Below are 22,844 nucleotides of genomic sequence, written 5' to 3'. Positions count from 1 at the left end.
CAGCTATATATTCGGCATATGCTCCATATCTTAATATACACCTGGACAAGGTGGGGAATAACCTCCGCCTTCGCCTCCCCCGACACGGTATACTAAACAGTTAACATCTGCAGCATGGAATAATTACGCCTTCCTTCCTCCTTACCTGTTCGGGGGGGGGGGGACACCAGCCTACCACACCGGGTTACATTTCCATATCGCCCGTACGTAAATTGCCATTCCAAAAAAAGAAAAATACCAATAAAATCACCTGCAGGAATTATTCAGCCATTTCCCATTTTAAACGTCATCTCGTTTTAAGTCCAAAAAATAAATATAATAAAATAAATAATAATAATAATAATAAAAAAAATCAGGGTAAGGTTTTGCCACCCCAGTCTTTTCCTCTTGCAGCGACACACGAAGTGACACAGCTGTGGCTGCTCATTGAAGCAATAGGGAATCCCTCCTCCCTATCTGAATAGCGCAGTCGTCATTGGATGGCCTCAGCTAACCAGCCCATGGAAGGAAAGCCTGGGGGGCTAGGGAGCCTGCATGATGTAGCTATGCAGATAGAGCTGGGACACTGGAGGTGGATGGAGAAATGCAAACATATGACAAGGCAGTTTTCTCCCAATCCCAACAACAGCCGTCTGCACTGGTTTCCATGCTTCGGATCAGTGCCATAATTATAACACATACAATCTTCTAGTCATGGTAAACATCTTCTTATACTAGGAAATCAAGCAGTTTTCCACCTTAAGGTTTTTTTTTTTATTTTATCTAAACACTCGTATTCGGGGCTAAAAATCAATTTTGCAATTATGTTACATTAAAAAATTGGCGCAGTTTGGCTTTTACAAGCTCTTAGTTCAACTCTGATGTGGTCTGATGCCCGTGGTAATGAATCTGCTAAGAAGAGCTCAGAGCAAGACAGATAAGAGTTACAAACTCTCCCAGTTAGTTAACACAAGCTCACTGACTGATTCACAGTTAAAGGGGTTGTCCTGGCTTAGGGTTCATGTTTGCAGTCAGTATGTGACCACAGACTTGTGAATCCTCACAACGCGCAAACGGTCATGATTCTCCTGTGCCAGTGTCATTTCGCCACAAGTATGCGATTTGTGGTCACATGCCGACTAGTTGTGCACGGCCTCACTCAATACAAGTGAATTGACCGAGGTCAGACACGTCTAGTTGGAATGTGGCCGGACGTATGCAAATTGCATACTTGTGGTTATATGATCGCCCGCTACTGGCAAATCCTGACAATATGAGCAGTGAGGACTCACAAATCTGCAGTCATATAGGGTGAAAGCTGTATTCAGCCCCAAGCCTGGACATCCTATTAAACTAATTCTGCAGTCGGGACTAGACATTGCAATACAGATGCCACAGAGGACAAAACAGAACAAATACTTAAAATACTTACATTTAAGTAAAAAAAAAAAGTTCTTAAAGTGGATAACATTGCAAAATCTACCCAATCATAACATGCTGAATGTACCAGGAAGCCCCATCTATGTAGGGTTCTAGAATATACAATATAAACAATATTTTACATGTTAACGTGCAGACCAATGAACTGGTCCGGCAGCACACCGCGTCCCTACGGAATCATATTACAGGCCCACAGGTTCCATTTGTATGGGGACTTGCCGAGGTGTTCTACGTCCCCCAGAAGCAATGCTTTTAGCAGAGAATACCTGCATAATTCAGTATGCATTTTTTTCTTGTGGATTCACAAATAGGTTGTGAGAAAAAACAAAACTATTTGGCTCCATAGTATGCCCAGGTTTCATACCTGATCCACAGGGGTGTAACTAGTGTGTGCAGGGGATGCAGCCTAAAAGGGGCTCAAAAGTTTCCTTTAGGCCATATATTAAGACCAATACTTGTGAAGGCCTGCAATAATTGGGGCCAACAAGCTTCAAGTTACACCACTGATGGTGCATCATTCATGGTTTCTTCAGCTCCCCCCCTCCAAGGTTTTCCTTGTATCAGAAACGCTATGTATGCTGCCCCCTTAGTAAAATAAAGTCATTTTTTGTTCTTCGATTTGTATAGTGTTTTTCTTAGAATATCATCTGACAGAACTTCTTATACCACAAACCAAAGAACATATTCAAGATGATATCAGAGCGAGCACATGAGCAGAGCAATGACATAATCCTTTTAGACATGGCCATGGGTGGTTACTACAGATCACTTAAGGGCAGTCTGTCAGCATTAGAGGACTGTCCAAATCAAGCAGAAACACACGGTGCACCCTAGGTGTGGCCAAACAAAACATTTAAGTGCACCTTCCCATTAACTTATTTTCCATCCATCTCCGCCACCATTCTCTGGCTCTCAATCAAAGAAGAGGTGGGGTGGAGATAGAGGAAAAACAAGTACGGTAGGTGGGGCAGTGCACTTAAATGTTTGGCCTTACCAAGGGTGCACCAAACAGCGGTACTTTGTTTGAAAAGTCATCCCGCGCAGACAGATTCATTTTTAATGACAAAGGTAGACTGAACAGAGTAAAAAAAAAAAAAAGACCTCAGCAGTAAAGACCAGGCACTTGCTGCTGTATGGTGCCTCCATATGGCACGGCATTATGGAGATATTCTCCTCTAAAAGCATTAAAGAATAATCAGGTACAATGACACCCAAACGCTATACAAAAACTGTACAAAATATCACAGCTCCAAAGAATCGGAGATTGCACAACTATAGGTATACCAAGAGTACCCAATACAGGTGTCTCTGAATGAAATCGCCACCTAGTTCAAAAAAGCCAATGAGGTTTTTTTTTATTAAATTGTCAATTATTAATTAGGCTGACTACACATCTGACTTGTCTTAAAAAGGGTTGTCTCATCTTCATTAATGGGTAAAATTACCAAGTACTGGTACTTGTAAAAACTAGCAACTTTGTAATTCATCTCTTACTAGTTGGCCTGTGCGAAATTTTCGCACATTGGTTGTCGGGGGTGCAGGCAATTTCAGGAAAATCAAGCTGGTCAAATGTTAATGTATTTAATGAGATGATAAACACAGAGAGGTATTTATACATGTAGATTGGTAATACAATAAATTGGTTTAATAAGTAGAGGCTAAAAAAATGTCTTGAAGTTGTGGTGCCACCTGCAGGTTATTGTTTTTTTCAGCAGGTTTCTGAAAATTAATGTTTAAACTGTATTTATTGATCAAATCGTGAATGTGTGGTTTGTTTGTGTCTTTTCTTGCTGAAGGGCGTAAGTGTACCTTTCAAATGGTGTATTTGTGTGTGTGGGGCGAAGTAATCACCCCCCCAGGCGTTTTTAGCTAAAAGAGCCACCTTGTGCAGCACTAATGCTGTATTCTGTCAAGGTGGCTCTTTTAGTTCCCTTCCAATGCTAAAATATTCATTTTTATAATTTGCCCCTCATACCGGTAGTCTGTCTGGGGGGCATGTCTTTTCCCCCCCGGACACAAACACCTCCCAGCCATCCCTCAGCCTCTCCGTGCACTGGGAGCCACCTCCTCTGCAGTCATTAACGTTCCCGGTGCCTGCGCTGTTAGTTTTAGTTTTTTTTTCGGGCATGCGCAGTTTGCGCTGCCCTTCGACTCCCATCACATGATGGGAACTTACAACGCAGGCGTCGGGGACGTTAATTACTGCAGAGGAGGTGGCTCCCAGTGCACGGAGAGGCTGAGGGATGGCTGGGAGGTGTTTGTGTCCGGGGGGGGGAAAGACATGCCCCCAGACAGACTACCGGTATGAGGGGCAAATTGTAAAAATGAATATTTTAGCATTGGAAGGGACCCCAACTAAAAGAGCCACCTTGACAGAATGCAGCAATAGTGCTGCACAAGATGGCTCTTTTAGCTAAAAACACCTGGGGGGGGGGGGGTGACAGGTTCCCTTTAATGTTTAAACTGTATTTTGTGATCACATTGTGAATGTGTTGTTTATTTGGCTATTTTCTTGCTGAAGGGGGCAAGTTTACCTCTCAAATTTGTGTGTGTGGGTGCAGTATGGACAGAGATACAAAGTAATCACTGAAAAAGAGTGTTTAGAAATAATATAGAAGGATTAAAAAAAATAAAGTCCTCTCTGTTCTCAAGAACGGACGTATTTGTGCAGTATATAGTCCATTGCCAAGGTTACTGGCCGCTTTCTTAGGCAAGGAGCATGCGCTTACAAGCTATTAGTTATACAGACTGCAGACGCTGCTCTGAAGCCGGATTGCGTCATGCCCCCAGTGCTTCTCTGTTCTGCAGAGGCAAAGCTGCCTGTCCTTGCAGCATTCCAGAGTGCACACTTCAAAACCAGCAGCTCGAACTGTCAATCATTGGAAGTGCACCGCCACCAGGCAACAGGAAACCAGAAGGCAAGGCAGCGGTGCACTTCTCAATATAAAAAATGGGAGCACCACTTTAACCTATTGTGTATGGATTCCCTTAAAGTTGAAAGAAATGGTTGACTATAATCAGAACCTCCCACTCCCGTCTCCAAGACTTTACACATGCTGCGCCGATTCTTTGGAATGCACTACCTAGGTTAATACGATTAATCCCCAATCCCCACAGTTTTAAGCGTGCCCTAAAAACTCATTTGTTCAGACTTGCCTACCGCCTCAAAGCATTAACCTAACGATCCCTGTGTGGCCTATTTAAAAAAAAAAAAAAATCAGGTTCCTCGCATTATGTTCTCATTCACTTCATGCAGTTAATAGCCCTCTGTGTCTGTACTGCTACATAGTTAGGCAATTAACTGGTTCATGCAGCTTTACATGAACACCCGAGCCTTACACTATGGCCGGTCCGAATAACTAAAGCAATTGTTACCATCCACCTCTCGTGTCTCCCCTTTTCCTCATAGTTTGTAAGCTTGCGAGCAGGGCCCTCATTCCTCCTGGTATCTGTTTTGAACTGTATTTCTGTTATGCTGTAATGTCTATTGTCTGTACAAGTCCCCTCTATAATTTGTAATGCGCTGCGGAATATGTTGGCGCTATATAAATAAAAATTATTATTATTGGCTAGTTCAATGAAATCAATGAAATGAACGATCATTTGCTTCCACCAACACAGACCAGACATGTTTTTTTGTCAGAAGATGACCAGAACTGGCTACACCGATGGTTGAAAAATATAATAAGTTCCGATGTAGTCTGCAACGTATTTCGGGCCATCAACAAACGATCACTGGTCAACCCATTTCCATGTAATATGTGTGAGATTATGACTTCGTTCTACTCAAAAGGTCATGGGGCCATCCTCTACCTCCATAGGCCTCTGACTTCACGAGGAGGTTCTCTCTCGGATAACACGAGAAGTAACATCAAGTCATTCAACAGGGATTTTCTGACCATTTGTCTGAGAAAAACTCAAGTTAAGCCCAACTCAAAACAATTCATCTTTCAGGGGCTCGTACATCACAAAATCCATACTAACCTGACGTTACCTCTAAATATGGACATGGCGCTTACACTGGTGGTTTCTGGGAGCGGGCTATGCTCTTAGAAGGACATGGGGTGTTTTTTTTTCAGTTTTAAGTCCACATGGGAATGTTTACATTCTTCTCTGTACAGCCGAGGTACATTCTGTCACCGCTATATAAAATCCCTACAGTTTCTGAGTTCACATACCAGACCCTAGGTATTCACAGCTCACCCTCTAAACTAACAAATCCTCCATACATCCAGGATTAGACAGTTTTTCTGCTGCAAAAAACAACATCCCAAACAACAACCCTATGGACACAGAAATAAGTTGGTTATAAATTTTTTTTAAAAAATACGTTAATACACGGCTGGTAAAATTCATTAGCGATCGCTAATGAAAATGTTATTTTTTTTGTGTGTGTGTGTGTGTTTTACAGTACAATTACACACAAAAAATAAGCCATATGGCTTTTTTCTTAGACCATAAATGTCGGAGTGCAGAGATAGATGGAAAGTAAGTAGGTGGGAAAATACGCTAAACTGCTCCACCATGCCAAGGGTTCACAGAGAGCCGGGGTTTAGTTTGAATGATCCTTTTGTGTTGACAGGCTCCCTTTAGAAAGGTAAAACATAACTAATTCCTTCCCTCTATTGCTTTCCTATATGAACAGCAATCACATGCTACATTGAAATAAATGTAAACCTTACGTGAAAAGCTAAAATTTAAATAAACAACTAAAAAAAAACTTAAGTAAAACAAAATAGCAACCTGAAGATTTTTAGAGGAATACATACAGACAACCAGAGGCAAGAAAGGATCCGTTTATCTCTATTAACAGTCTTCGTCTTGATGGATGAACGATCTGTAGGAAGACGGACCTCGTGCAAGCCTAGAAAGGTCCACCAGGGTCTTCTCCGCCATTATCTTCATAGCATCAAGCCATTGGGTTGTTGGTCTTCTAGGCTCATGGAAATACCCCAGTGGTGTAGCTATATACAGGACTAGATGGTGGCCCGATTCTAACGCATCGGGTATTCTAGAATATGCATGTCCACGTAGTACATTGCCCAGCCCGCGCGGTACATTGCACAGCCCGCGCGGTACATTGCACAGCCCGCGCGGTACATTGCACAGCCCGCGCGGTACATTGCACAGCCCGCGCGGTACATTGCACAGCCCGCGTATTATATAGCAATGTGGGCATCATATCCCTGTTAAAAAAAAAGAATTAAAATAAAAAATAGTTATATACTCACCCTCCGTTGGCCCCTGGATCCAGGAGGCGTTTACCAACGCTCCTCGCGCGCTCCGGTCTCAAGAGTGTATTGCGGTCTCGCGAGATGATGACGTAGCGGTCTCGCGAGACCGCTACGTCATCATCTCGCGAGATCGCAATGCATGTACTGGTCACCGGAGCGTCGCGAGGAGCGGGAAAGGCGCCGGAAGGTGAGTATATGATGATATTTTTTTTATTATTATTTTTAACATTAGATCTTTTTACTATTGATGCTGCATAGACAGCATCAATAGTAAAACATTTGGTCACACAGGGTTAATAGCAGCGTTAATGGAGTGCGTTACACCGCGGCATAACGCGGTCCATTAGTGCTGCCATTAACCCTGTGTGAGCGCTGACTGGAGGAGAGTATGGAGCGGGCACTGACTGCGGGGAGGAAGGAGCGGCCATGTTGCCGCAGGACTTCGCCCGTCGATGATTGGTCGTGGCAATGGTCGTGGGCGTTTTGCCACGACCAATCAGCGACTTGGATTTCCATGACAGACAGAGGCCGTGACCAATGAATATCCATGACAGAAAGACAGACGGAAGTGACCCTTAGACAATTACCGGTATATAGTAGATATCATATACAAAATCTGGATTAAAGACAACCTGTCACCGATTAAAAAGTGAACAGTTTAGCTCTTATTTCCACTGTTACCTTGGGTAAATATTAGCACTAACTAGAAAAGTTTCAGATGCTGCACATCTCGTATCTTCACAGCATAGACAATTGCCTTCAGATGACCCCAACATCTGAAACAATGGATACTGGAAGCCTGTGCTGGCATTTCTTCTGCGGTGCTCCTATCAGTGTGTCAAGAGTGAGAGAAGAGGGTTGCATTGACAATCCAGCACAATGGGCAGCACTTGAACACATTTTATAAGTGGTCATAAATATGTAAATAACTCGTGAAAGACTAAAGTTACATTAATACCAAGCTCACTACTGTTTTTGTTGTGAAATTCTCAATAAGTTTGAAGTGCAGCATGACCCTTGGATCCAAAATGGCCGACTTCAAAATGTCCGCCATGGTCACCACCCATCTTGAAAAGTTTTCCCCCTCCCATATACTAATGTGCCACAAACAGGAAATTGGTATCCCCAGCCATTCTCACTTTATTTAGGTGTATCCATATAAATGGCCCACCCTGTATGTATGTACATTACAGCCAAAAGTTTGGACACACCTTCTCATTTAAAGATTTTTCTGTATTTTCAAGACTATGAAAATTGTAAATTCACACTGAAGGCATCAAAACTATGAATTAACACATATGGAATTATATACTTAACAAAAAAGTGTGAAAGAACTGAAATTATGTCTTATATTCTAGGTTCTTCAAAGTAGCCACCTTTTGCTTTGATGACGGCTTTGCACACTCTTGGCATTCTCTTGATGAGCTTCAAGAATTAGTCACCGGAAATGGTCTTCCAGCAATCTTGAAGGAGTTCCCAGAGATGCTTAGCACTTGTTGGACCTTTTGCCTTCACTCAGCGGTCCAGCTTACCCCAAACCATCTCGATTGGGTTCAAGTCTGGTGACTATGGAGGCCAGGTCATCTGGCGTAGCACCCCATCACTCTCCTTCTTGGTCAAATAGCCCTTACACAGCCTGGAGGTGTGTTTGGGGTCATTGTCCTGTTGAAAAATAAATGATGGCCCAACTAAACGCATACAGCTCTGTGCTGTATACTATGTCACTGGGCAATATACTACGTAGACATGCATATTCTGGAATAACCGATCCATCTAGTATGTATGTATGTATGTATATGTATATGTACATATACATACACACATATATATATATATATACATACACACGCGTATATATATATAAAAAAGAAAAGATGGAGGCATCTGTTCTTTTTTATAATTGAGGTTTGGTATTTGCCTGGGGGGCTCCGCACCCAGACTTTTTCTTTGTGCTGCTCTAATTCTCTTTTTTCAGAATATATACCGTATATACTCGAGTATAAGCCGAGATTTTCAGCCCAAATTTTTGGGCTGAAAGTGCCCCTCTCGGCTTATACTCGAGTCACGGTAGCGGTGGGGTCGGCGGGTGAGGGGGAGAGGGCGCTGAGGTATACTTACCTAGTCCCAGCGATCCTGGCGCTCCCCCTGCCCTCCCACGGTCTTCGGAGCTGCAGCTCTTCCCCTCTTCAGCGGTCACGTGGGACCGCTCATTAGAGAAATGAATAAGCGGCTCCACCTCCCATAGGGGTGGAGCCGCCTATTCATTTCTCTAATCAGCGGTAACGGTGACTAATGATAGAGAAAGAAGCTGCGGCACCGAAGACAGCTGTCCGGGAGAAGGAGCCGGACATCGGGACCAGGTAAGTATCGCATCGCATCGCTCCATCTTCCCGGCGTCTCTGCGCTCTGACTGTGCAGGTCAGAGGGCGCGATGACGCATATAGTGTGCGCGGCGCCCTCTGCCTGATCAGTCAGAGCGGGGAGACGCCGGGACCGGACGCTGGGAGCTGCAAGCAAGAAAGGGGAGTATGGCTTTTTTTTTTTTAATGCAGCAGCAGCAGCACAGATTTATACCGAGCATCTATATGGGGCAGATATGGAGCAATATGAACAGTGCAGAGCACTATATGGGGCAGATATGGGGCAATATGAACGGTGCAGAGCACTATATGGGGCAGATATGGAGCAATATGAACGGTGCAGAGCACTATATGGGGCAGATATGGAGCAATATGAACGGTGCAGAGCACTATATGGGGCAGATATGGAGCAATATGAACAGTGCAGAGCACTATATGGGGCAGATATGGAGCAATATGAACAGTGCAGAGCACTATATGGGGCAGATATGGAGCAATATGAACAGTGCAGAGCACTATATGGGGCAGATATGGGGCAATATGAACGGTGCAGAGCACTATATGGGGCAGATATGGAGCAATATGAACGGTGCAGAGCACTATATGGGGCAGATATGGAGCAATATGAACGGTGCAGAGCACTATATGGGGCAGATATGGAGCAATATGAACAGTGCAGAGCACTATATGGGGCAGATATGGAGCAATATGAACAGTGCAGAGCACTATATGGGGCAGATATGGAGCAATATGAACAGTGCAGAGCACTATATGGGGCAGATATGGAGCAATATGAACAGTGCAGAGCACTATATGGGGCAGATATGGAGCAATATGAACAGTGCAGAGCACTATATGGGGCAGATATGGAGCAATATGAACAGTGCAGAGCACTATATGGGGCAGATATGGAGCAATATGAACAGTGCAGAGCACTATATGGGGCAGATATGGAGCAATATGAACAGTGCAGAGCACTATATGGGGCAGATATGGGGCAATATGAACGGTGCAGAGCACTATATGGGGCAGATATGGAGCAATATGAACGGTGCAGAGTACTATATGGGGCAGATATGGAGCAATATGAACGGTGCAGAGCACTATATGGGGCAGATATGGGGCAATATGAACGGTGCAGAGCACTATATGGGGCAGATATGGAGCAATATGAACGGTGCAGAGCACTATATGGGGCAGATATGGAGCAATATGAACGGTGCAGAGCACTATATGGGGCAGATATGGAGCAATATGAACAGTGCAGAGCACTATATGGGGCAGATATGGAGCAATATGAACAGTGCAGAGCACTATATGGGGCAGATATGGAGCAATATGAACAGTGCAGAGCACTATATGGGGCAGATATGGAGCAATATGAACAGTGCAGAGCACTATATGGGGCAGATATGGAGCAATATGAACAGTGCAGAGCACTATATGGGGCAGATATGGAGCAATATGAACAGTGCAGAGCACTATATGGGGCAGATATGGAGCAATATGAACAGTGCAGAGCACTATATGGGGCAGATATGGGGCAATATGAACGGTGCAGAGCACTATATGGGGCAGATATGGAGCAATATGAACGGTGCAGAGTACTATATGGGGCAGATATGGAGCAATATGAACGGTGCAGAGCACTATATGGGGCAGATATGGGGCAATATGAACGGTGCAGAGCACTATATGGGGCAGATATGGGGCAATATGAACGGTGCAGAGCACTATATGGGGCAGATATGGAGCAATATGAACGGTGCAGAGCACTATATGGGGCAGATATGGAGCAATATGAACAGTGCAGAGCACTATATGGGGCAGATATGGAGCAATATGAACAGTGCAGAGCACTATATGGGGCAGATATGGGGCAATATGAACGGTGCAGAGCACTATATGGGGCAGATATGGAGCAATATGAACGGTGCAGAGTACTATATGGGGCAGATATGGAGCAATATGAACGGTGCAGAGCACTATATGGGGCAGATATGGGGCAATATGAACGGTGCAGAGCACTATATGGGGCAGATATGGGGCAATATGAACGGTGCAGAGCACTATATGGGGCAGATATGGAGCAATATGAACAGTGCAGAGCACTATATGGGGCAGATATGGGGCAATATGAACGGTGCAGAGCACTATATGGGGCAGATATGGGGCAATATGAACGGTGCAGAGCACTATATGGGGCAGATATGGAGCAATATGAACAGTGCAGAGCACTATATGGCACAGCTATGGGGCAATAATGATCTATTTTTATTTTTGAAATTCACCGGTAAATGCTGCATTTCCACCCTAGGCTTATACTCGAGTCAATAAGTTTTCCCAGTTTTTTGTGGCAAAATTAGGGGGGTCGGCTTATACTCGGGTCGGCTTATACTCGAGTATATACGGTATATATATATATATATATATATATATATATATATATATATATATATATATATATATATATACATATACATATACATATATACACATATACACACACACTAGATGGTGGCCCGATTCTAACGCATTGTTTATATATATATATCTAGAGAGAGAGAGAAAAGTGCTGCAGAATATGTTAGCGCTATATAAATATAAAATTCATTTTTTTATATAGTTTGTGCTAGTTTTTATGGTCTTTCTAAAAAGAAAAAAAATACTCAAGGGAACAGCAGCGAGGAATAAAGTAAGAACAAAGACTGGTCACATGTGACCTGTTGACAGGTTCTTTATGGTGAGGAATTAAAAAGGTCGCAACGGTAGAAAGCGAGCGGTGGTGCTGGTTACCATAGTAACCTACCTATATTATATCTCTCCATCCCAGTAACTCCCCTGTGCGAGAACAGCTACATTATTAGAATACAAGCAGAATAGAAAAATGATGCAAAGAAAAGGTGTACTGCAACCCCGCTGATATAAAGAAAGCGCAACGCCCAAGTGACACCGGCTTTACGCAGCATATAATTGCCAATCATTGCTGCTTTTTAAGTGCCAAGTGCTATAAAAACTGCTATGTATGTCTAGTCTCAGTAATCCGCCTAATCCTGATGCATCTGTAATCTGAATTCCTAGAAAGTCTGCAGTAATGTCCACTTATCGAATGAAACAAAAAAACTAAAACAGAACCACAGAATTCCCAGACAGGATGTCCATCTGATGCATGTATCAAAGCAGCAGCACATATGGTTTCCCCTATTCCGCAGGATGGTCCTTAATGGAAACATGTATAAAAAGTTTTGAATTGAGCATCCACTTTTTCACACTTTATTACTTTTAGGTCCAACAATCTGTGCTGAATCCTTATAACTTCTATCTATATCCTGCGTTTTTAATTTTTCTACTTTCTGTCGCAACCACTAGGGGGAGCTTAGGAGCATACTTCAAATTGTATGTAATATTCAAATTCTGCAGCGCCCTCTAGTGGCAGGTCTAGATAGAAAATATTTTTTTGCTTATAAGCAGAAGACACTCAGATAATTTTCACTTCAGATCTGTGGATAGAAAATCTGTAGGGTATTACAGTAGGAGCAAAGTGGATGAGAATTTTAGGAATATCATCCAAATTCTGCAGGAAAAAATGCACAAATAAATTAATGGGGCTGCCTGACTGTAGGGGACAAGTCTGCAGGCACAATGTGACTGCAGACCTGTGAATATGCACAGCAGGCAGTCAGGATTCTACAGCGCCGGGAGCATGTATGCAATTTGCAGTCACGTGCCAACTAGACATGTGCGGACTCACTCAATACAAGTGAATTGAGCGAGGTCGGACACGTTTAGTCAGAATGTGGCCAGAAGAATACTTTGGTCTAGTGGCATAGTCTTTGGTTGGCTTTATAAACTATGATTTGTCCTAAACGCCGCAACGTATCAGAGTAAAATGTACACGGATGCAATGTTGCAGATGGTCTATGAGACTCATGAAGCCTGTCATTCAGATCTCCTTTAACATGCAGGATGGACCCACACAAATTTTACATTTTGCCCCGGAATTTACCGCAAAATCCGCAGCAATTTTTTTTCTGCACAAATTACAGAATCTTTGATTGTGCCTGAACATTTTAGCGTAGGGTTTCAAACTTGATATACATAAGGCTATATTCACACTTGTTAATCCATAAAGATTGCTCCAGCCCCAAAGGGTTAAAATAATGCTTGTTACTGATATCAATAAAACTTTATAATGTAAGTGAAAAAAATGTAGAAAAAAAAAAAAACTAACTACGGTAGATCCAGATTCAAACAAGCATCCTTAATCGTGGCAATCGCATTCACACTTCCATTCCGTTTTGGGGAACAGACAAATTGAATAATGGGAAAAATGGATTTGCATTATAATGGACGCAAACAGAAGCAGAGGCGCCCCTTTATTACTGGATCTCTGTGTCAGCTCTGCGAATTGTAGGAAGAAAGAAAAACGGACGCAGATCGGAAGCCAGACAGACCCATTACCAATCAATGAGATCTCGCTGCTACTGTTTGCATTAGTTATAAATTCACATCAGTTTTGGTCTTTACGTAAAAACAGGAAAAGACAAGCAGAATGGAAAAAACGTGTGAACTCAGCCCCAAGGAAACTACTGGAGAAAATAGTAAAAGAAAATGAAACCTTGTGTAATAGCTCCATTACCCATAATCATAAGAGCGCAGAGGACTCGGAGGGAGAGGATCGGGGCCTAAGCTAATTCATTTTCTTTTTGAGGTTCCCTATGGAAAAACATGTAGTGTGTGAAGGGGTCATTTATTTTTACAACAGGAGCTCTTCAAACAGGGTGAACGTTACAGTGGATACAATGAAAAGCATGCCTGGGTCAACGTAAACTTCAAAAGGGGAGCGAGCCTTTAACATGCAAACCTGAAATGCTAACCAGACACGACATTTCATCAGCGATCCACAGCAACATAGGGGGGGTCCCAGCAGTGGTCTGCATCAGCACAGGAAAAGATTTATCAAGCAACCACCAGAGAGCTGATAAATACCCCCGACGTTTAACCCTTGGGGAGAATCAAACTTCAGAGGGTCCGGGTATCAACACGGATTAATCTACTAATGAAAACAATTAATCTTTTCCAACAGCTCGACTGTCGTAAGAAACACTTGCATCCCCCTACAAAATAACATTTGCTTAGGTCTCCCGAATTGCACTATTCCTCTCTTATATCACCTGGAAACGTACGAAAAAATTGCCAATTAGATATGGCATTCCCGGTGTTTCTATAGTCTGTCGTCACTCGAAGCATGGATTACCAAGCTACGACTTGCCTACTTTGGACACATCATACGAAGAGCGCAATCATTGAAGAAGGACATCATAGTCGGAAGAATGGATGGAACAAGGTGAAGAGGAAGACCGGCAACCCCATGACTTGATACTATTAAGATAACGGTGGAGAAGACCCTGGTGGGCCTATCTAGGTTTGCACAAGGTCTACCTTCCTACAGAGCGTTAGTGATGAGCACAAGTGCTCATTACTTGAGTTTGCTTAGGGTTCTCGGGTATTCGCTTTGTATTGCGGGTGCTCGAGTGACATGTTCTAGTCCCCGTGCATGTTTCGCAGCTTGGGATTGCCAATATTTGCTAGGCAATCTCCGCATGTTTTCTGGCTATCTAACAGATGCCAAAAATGTGGCCGAACATATCACTTGCGCACCTGCAATACTTGGAGAATACCCAAGCACTCAATGCAAATTCGAGTAACGAGCACTTCTGCTCATGACTAGAGAACGTTAATCCATCAAGCCGCTTGAGACCGGGCAGAAGGCTGATTATTAACAAAAGACAAGGTACAAGATTGGACTGTGTAGGGATATAACCCTTCAGCAATGGGAATCGTAACACTCAGTTGTCAATATCTTCATCTTCTTTCCAATTGCAGAGGAAAAAGCAGGCAATTTGTTATTTTATGGAGAATATATGTATCTGCAAATGCAGAAACGTCAGGAGAAGTGACAGCTACTCCTTAAAAGTAAGTCCGCCACCCCCAAAACTCAAATCAAACCACTTATACATTCATAGAGAGGTCTAAGCCCCTATAAAAATCATACCAGTAATAACAGATTTCTTTAATTCCATTTTATATACCATGCACGGTTCTGCCCCCTCATCCTTTACATCTCTCTTTATGTTGACAGCGCTCACTTTTGAGCGCTGGCTGAATTACCGAAGATCCTCGGCCCTGAGCCCACTGACACTGCAGCAGGCAAGAGCTCAGACAGTATGAGCGATTTTCACTTCTCCGCTAAAAATGACAATTAAAGACTTTGCAGTCACCTTTTCACACAAGTGGCTGACTACTCTGAACAATAGCTTTCCTTGCACTGTGTAACTATTGTTAGGGAGTTTTAGACTGTGCCAATACATGGGAATTTTCATATCCCGGCTCTATGTAAGCGAGCTTTGTCTAAGGTTTAGCACATTTCTTCTCATTAGCTGCCATAATAATAAGCTAAGGGGATGAAGTGCATAATACACAGCTACAATAGCGTCTGCTTCCAGCCATGACATTCTGGATGAAAGGACCAGGAAAGTGTTACTAGACAACTCGGGGTTGTTCACTTACCCACCAAGTCTTCCTACTTTTCACAGTTTAGTGACAAGGTTCACATGGGTGTCTGAAAGGAAAGAAATACAGTATTTACATTGGCCCCATAGTAACTTAGATGCATCTAAGATATAAAATTGTATTTTCATCTGGTGTAAATGCCACTGTTCTCTCGAATCTAACATGGTTTCACTTATGTTCCTGCGCCTCTCTGCTCCTGAGATATGGCTCTCATCCCTGTATATAAATCTAGTCTTGTCGCCAACTGGGTGAGGTCCACAAGTGGTTAATGGGGGTCTTCTTTGATGACCACACCCAGTTGTCTTCAAAACGCCAAAAAGGGTGGTTCGGGAACAAAAGGAAAATGCCAGATTCAGGAGAAAAGGGGCATTTACACCAGGTAATAATTTTAGGTATTCATGGCAAGTGACGCTTTTAACAAGAACAGAATATGTATTTTTCAATAAGTCTTAAAAGGGTTGTCCAGAATCGTATAGCGAAAAGTTCTGAACAGTCCGAATATGCTTTGTGCCTCCACATTTTCACAATCTCTAAGACAACACAATTACAATTTGTAACCGCATCATCAGTTTAGGCTAGAATGTTGCAGCTAAAGACTGGAAACAAAAATGTTATTTGGCTGGATTTAGGTACAGATAAAAAAAAAAATTGTGCACCCCTGAGAACTTTTGGGGTGACAAATATTAGGGAACTACTTTTAGATAAATCTGCCACCGTCAACAATATTTAGACTTGGACTTGATGCAAATCTGAAGTTTTTCCCATCTCGCAGAGGAGAAGGGGCTTTATTAATATGTTGACAATGCTTTTCGTCCCCACTATATTAAAGGGGTATTCCAATCTGAGTAAGTGATAAGTCAACAGGATATGTCAACACAATGATAGTGTAGGCTGATCTCTGGGTTCCCCTGAGAAAGAAGAGGTTGCAGCAATACTTTAGCGCCAAGTCCTTTTAACAGTTTAATCTGCACTGGAGTGTTCCCAACCACGTGATCCAGAACCACTCCATCCAAATGAACGAGCAGGCTACAGTTCAAATGAATGAGATGAAGCGCTGTAACAGAACTGCAACCATTTTATTTAAAAGCAGTGAGCATATGAGAACTCCCCCTAACGATTGTTAAATGATAGCATATCTTTTAAGGCATGCCATCACTTACTAAAATGGCCCCAGACTAAGCTGTTGCGAAACGCGCGTCGGGGTGGACAGTGGTTGAGCCTGTGCACTCTTTTGCTGCTCTTCTGGGCATAGTGTGGAATCCTTTACTATCAGGGCATTATTGATTTTGTCCACAGGGACTCTTTCTTTTCCTCCCTGGTTTATAATATCAGTTTATTTAACACTATCTTTTCTGCACATGTATTTTGTATCCGATTCCGCAGTGTTACGTTGTCATCCTCTATACATATGTGCAATATACCTGTATATACACCTTTTTGGCTTACCCAATTTCATGTTTCCCACGTCTGTGTATTTTTGGAATTTTTTGTATCTACCGGTATATATATTTTTAAATGCGATTCAATAAAAAATGTATATTTTACTGTGATTTTTTGCATTCTGAATTTTCTCCTTTTCGGTTTAATTTGCTATATCAGTGAAGTGGGATAATTTAACCCCTGTCTTAGAGCCACTGCCCTCTGGTTTCCTCACTTACTAAGATGGCAATATTCATTTAACACCAGAAAACTGTTAGAAATACATGAAGAAATCTGCCCAATTTGTGAAACTGTGTGGTTAGCAAGGTCTGAAAATGGAGGCAACATTTTTTTAACAAAATTTCAGAAAATTATAGCAAAAGAACAAAGAAACCATTGTGTATACCCAAACCTATTTGCAATTCTCTGGTATGAATTGATGTCTAAATGTTTATAATTTTTTTTTTTTTAAAGAACATATTTTATACATCTTTCAAAACTAACCCAAATAATTGGGTTCCAGTACAGGATTTTCCACCTAGCTTCTACGTATATACGGTAATACATCATTTATGTAAATCCGGTGACACATTGTGCGGACTGACCGGCTCCCAATACTAAACTTCCCTTTACATTGCCGGCAGAACAACCACAGTCAACAACTTCTCTTTTCTAGCACAAAAGGGATAAATTGAACTTTGAAATATACTAGAAAACCAACATATAGCACCATAGAGTCAGCGTCAACCAGCACAGAACCTCATCTACCCGAAAACAGAAAAAAAAAGAAAAATAACATACAATTGACCCCTATAATATCCCTCTATAGCAAATGTGACTAATCTATTTGGTATAGTCTAGTAGACAAGAATGACCAGTTCCCCCGCATAGATGACAAATATTTGTAATGTGCAAAATTGACATTCGGCATAGCACACATTGTTTCAGCACACACGGTCGTCGTTGCAGACGTCACCCTACCCTGGGTGGATAAAGCAGTGGAAAGTTCCAATTTTTGTAAAATTCAAGGCAGGTAAACTTATTTCATGCTCAGAAGTGAATGCTCAAAAATGGGCAGCTCACTGCTTTAATGGTCAGTATTGGGGTCCTGGATTTAAATGGGTTTTCCACTACACGGATACTTTCGACCAACCCTTAGGATAAGTCATCAATGTAAGGTTGGTGGGGGTGCGACACTCCAACCAATCAGCATTTAGCAGCACTGGCAGAGAATGGATGTAACTATTTTAATAGCGGTAAGTGGAGATCACCTACATACAAATGAACGGGAGCTGAGCTGCAGTACCCACGAGTGGCCACTAAGCAGTGCCCAAGCTGTGGTCGCTATCTACATACGGCCGCTGCCGGAAACGGTAACAGTGGATTGGTGAGGGGATTCGGGTGTCGGACTCTCAATGATCTAATAGTAAAGACTTATCTAATATAAAAAATAGTCGACAATCCTCCTAAATCTGACCAAGACCATCTTTAAGGACTTTATGTTCAGTAACACGGACCATTATTAGGCTGCCCATGGCAGTAAGCCAACAAATGAACGCTTCTTTTATGCAGCCTAAAGCTATGTATAGGTAACTGTATGAGAAATTGTCTTATGGTGTTATGAATTTCCCTTTATGCTATTTCTGTAGGTCATCCATAAGTCCTTGTCATTCCGTAAGACCATTTTTGACATCAATATACTATCCATTTTTTACCATCACTAAAGATGGATGCTGTACAGGCAGTATCCGTTTTTTCTTTTTGCGAATCAGTAGGTTCTTTGGGCAAGTTCCATCTGATAAATGGAAAAGACTAGAGAACGCTACCGTTATTCACACCGACATGGACTGTGTAGAAAAATGCACATCTGATGTAGCCCATTCACTAACATGGATCCCCGTGCCATCCGTTTTAAAAGCACGATTGTCTGAACACATCCTAAAAAATAATCATTGTGGCAGCACACCCCCTTGTGTAAAGAGTGGATTTTCTGCAGACATATGTAAAATGTTTGGGGGGCCTGATCAATTTGACTAAAAAGGTGGTTGCGTTTTTCTACCTTCAGAAGCGCACCCTCTCCAATCTTCCAGATTGCCAGGGTTTTGGGGTGTAGGTGGTGGAACTCCTGATGATTCAGTTTGGATCAGAGGCATGGCTGTGCCGCTCACATGAACAGTGCGCTCTGCCATGAGCCGCTGGCATGAACAGTGTGCTCTGCCATGAGCAACTGGCATGAACAGTGCGCTCTGCCATGAGCCGCTGGCATGAACAGTGCGCTCTGCCATGAGCCGCTGGCATGAACAGTGTGCTCTGCCATGAGCAGCTGGCATGAACAGTGCGCTCTGCCATGAGCCGCTGGCATGAACAGTGCGCTCTGCCATGAGCCGCTGGCATGAACATTGCGCTCTGCCATGAGCCGCTGGCATGAACAGAGGGCTCTGCCATGAGCCGCTGGCATGAACAGAGGGCTCTGCCATGAGCCGCTGGCATGAACAGAGGGCTCTGCCATGAGCCGCTGGCATGAACAGTGCGCTCTGGCGTGAACAGTGTGCTCTGCCATGAGCTGTTGGAATGAACAATGCGCTCTGCCATGAGCCGCTCGCATGAAAAGTGCGCTCTGCCATAAGCCTCTGGCATGAACAGTGCGCTCTGCCATAAGCCGCTGGCATGAACAGTACACTCTGCCATGAGCCGCTGGCATGAACAGTGCGCTCTGCCATGAGCTGCTGGCATAAACAGTGCACTCTCCCAAGCTGTGAGCAGAGGTAACGCTACCTCTGTGCCAGAGGGGCACTGAGGTTGTCTGGATCCAGTAAGTTTAAACAGCACTGAGGTTGTCTGGATCCGGTAAGTTTCAAAAACAGCACTTACAGGCTCTTTGGCAAAAAGCTTGTAAGTGCACGCTCCTTGCCTATGAAACAGGCCACTGCTAACAGACTGCAGAGGTGGCCGGTATTCCAGAAAATAAGGAGTAAACGATAAATTTTAAATTCCCTCCATTTTGGAGAACAGAGGATTTTTAATAAGACGTTAATTGCAAAGTGTTTTTACAAGCAATTTTAGCAAGGGTATGGTCAAGGAGCCTTAAACAAGAGCCAATCAAGTTGATCGAGGCTCATTATGAGCAGAGATCCATCTGTGTAAGCCTGCCTTTTGGCATGAGCATACGCACCCCAGATAGGGTCATTAGCTTCCTATAATAATGTCCTGTGTTTCTGATCGGGATTGTGAGCGCTATTAAACACAGGGCCAAACTCTGTACAGCGCTGCGGTATATGCTGGTGGGGGTATTAAGAAATAAAGCAAAATAAAAAGGTGTTAAACCAGAGAATTGAGAGCAGACATAGCAGGAATGAAGGCCTTGTAATGCTCTGATTGAAAAGCAGAGAGATTTGAGACCCGCACGGATTTTACTAGTTCCATCTTGTCTGCCAGACACCACAAGGACTCTCTGACGAGAAAATGTTCTGACAGTCGACTCACAGTGTTATCTGCAAACACCTCAGAAAGGTCACGGACTACAAGTCTCAAGTTATCAGCCGTCAAACCTGTATACAGCAACTGAAAATTAAACAGCAAATGTCGCGTGCATTGATTAGTAGCAATAATACAGCCTATAAATATCATAAAAAACGTACACGAGTCAACAGACTAACCACTGGGCACAAGATGGCTTCTCGTGAAAGCCTCAGGCCTTCATTTATTAGACACTACTGACAACACAATCCTTTGCTGTTCCAGACAATCAATTCACCGCATGAATCTTGATACGCAAAGTTTATAAAAAAAAAATTATAAAAAAAGAGATACAAATTTAACAACCTTCACTGTTGTAAAGTTTAGTGATCTGATTACCGTAAGCACAACTTTAGAGAATATACCTATGCAAATTGTCTCTTCAGAGAGGAAGAGACTAGAACTCTAGTGCCACCTATTGGAAGCAGCAATCCTAACAGTCAATGTCGACCCTCTAGCGAGCCTTGTCACATGACTTATGATAATAGCCAAACCAGAATCTCAATTTGCAGACACTGTGTTTCGGGGTACTGCCCCTCATCAGTGCAAAGTGGAGATCTGGTTTGGCTGATTGAGAGGCGTCTGACCGGGATCCAAGAAGTATCGTTTGCTACTTCCAATAGGTGGCACTAGAGTTCTAGTCCTCTTCCTCTCTGAAGAGATAATTTGCATATTTCCCAGAGGAGCATTGCGGCTTTAAAGGTACCGTCACACTAGACGATATCGCTAGCGATCCGTGACGTTGCAGCGTCCTCGCTAGCGATATCGTCCAGTGTTACAGGCAGCAGCGATCAGGCCCCTGCTGTGCTGTCGCTGGTCGGGGAAGAAAGTCCAGAACTTTATTTGGTCGCTGGACTCCCCGCAGACATCGCTGAATCGGCGTGTGTGACACCGATTCAGCGATGTCTTCACTGGTAACCAGGGTAAACATCGGGTAACTAAGCGCAGGGCCGCGCTTAGTAACCCGATGTTTACCCTGGTTACCATCCTAAAAGTAAAAAAAACAAACAGTACATACTTACCTACCGCTGTCTGTCCTCCAGCGCTGTGCTCTGCACTCCTCCTGTACTGGCTGTGAGCGTCGGTCAGCCGGAAAGCAGAGCGGTGACGTCACCGCTCTGCTTTCCGGCCGCTGTGCTCACACAGCCAGTACAGGAGGAGTGCAGAGCACAGCGCTGGAGGACAGACAGCGTTAGGTAAGTATGTAGTGTTTGTTTTTTTTACTTTTAGGATGGTAACCAGGGTAAACATCGGGTTACTAAGCGCGGCCCTGCGCTTAGTTACCCGATGTTTACCCTGGTTACCGGCATCGTTGGTCGCTGGAGAGCGGTCTGTGTGACAGCTCTCCAGCGACCAAACAGCGACGCTGCAGCGATCCGGATCGTTGTCGGTATCGCTGCAGCGTCGCTTAGTGTGACGGTGCCTTAAGTCTCCTCACCTCGACATGCTTATTATCTCACTCTCCGCAAGGAGAAACGATACTTCTGAGAATATACCTAGAAATTTAACATATAGCTAACTAATCTTAAAAAAGTACTCTTCCATTTCATAGAAAATGGGATTTCAATACAGGAAGTAATGACTATTCTGGACATATGAAATCACCTATTGTGAATAGTGGATCCTGTGTTATCTACTGTATATAGAGGTGTTACCAGTCATTGTACAGGAGGAGGAGGTGAGCTGTGACATCACCTATTGTGAATGGTGGATCCTGTGTTATCTACTGTATATAGAGGTGTTACCAGTCATTGTACAGGAGGAGGTGAGCTGTGACATCACCTATTGTGAATGGTGGATCCTGTGTTATCTACTGTATATAGAGGTGTTATCAGTCATTGTACAGGAGGAGGTGGTGAGCTGTGATATCATCTACTGTGAATATGGATCTTATGTTATCTACTGTATACAGAGGTGTTAGCCATTGTACAGGAGGAGGTGAGCTGTGATATCTATTGTGAATGGTGGATCCTGTGTTACCTACTGTATATAGAGATGTTATCAGTCATTGTACAGGAGGAGGAGGTGAGCTGTGATATCACCTATTGTGAATGGTGGATCCTGTGTTATCTACTGTATAGAGAGGTGCTATCAGTCATTGGACAGGAGAAGGTGAGCTGTGATATCATCTATTATGAGTGGTGGATTGTGTGCAGAGAGCTTCAATCTGTCATTGTAATCCTGTCTGTGATGATAATGAGACTGTGGAAAAGTCATCTGCACAGAACAGAAAGTATCAGTCTATTATAACATCTAATTGGCAATTCAAAGATTACTGTATGTTTTTCCAATATTATAATGATATGGAAAAATAATAAATTTA

The 22,844-nt window shown here is 43.1% G+C and overlaps 1 protein-coding gene across 4 annotated transcripts in view; it reads right to left on the bottom strand.

The window, feature by feature from the left end:
• Positions 1–22,844, bottom strand: part of DAAM1 (dishevelled associated activator of morphogenesis 1) — a 218,840-nt gene that overhangs the window by 114,978 nt on the left and 81,018 nt on the right. For 2 of the 4 annotated variants that reach the window (XM_069733373.1, XM_069733399.1), the window contains exon 2: positions 15,584–15,635. The gene's annotated coding sequence lies outside the window, so the exon portion shown is untranslated. Of the gene's footprint in view, positions 1–250; positions 384–15,583; positions 15,636–22,844 lie in introns of those variants that run through there. The other 2 variants (XM_069733382.1, XM_069733390.1) reach the window with 2 other exon arrangements.

Source organism: Ranitomeya imitator, chromosome 1 (assembly GCF_032444005.1).
Source record: "Ranitomeya imitator isolate aRanImi1 chromosome 1, aRanImi1.pri, whole genome shotgun sequence".
Lineage (NCBI taxonomy): Eukaryota > Metazoa > Chordata > Amphibia > Anura > Dendrobatidae > Ranitomeya > Ranitomeya imitator.
The sequence above is the reverse complement of the archived record's forward strand: the minus strand, read 5'-3'. Positions and strand labels throughout refer to the sequence as shown.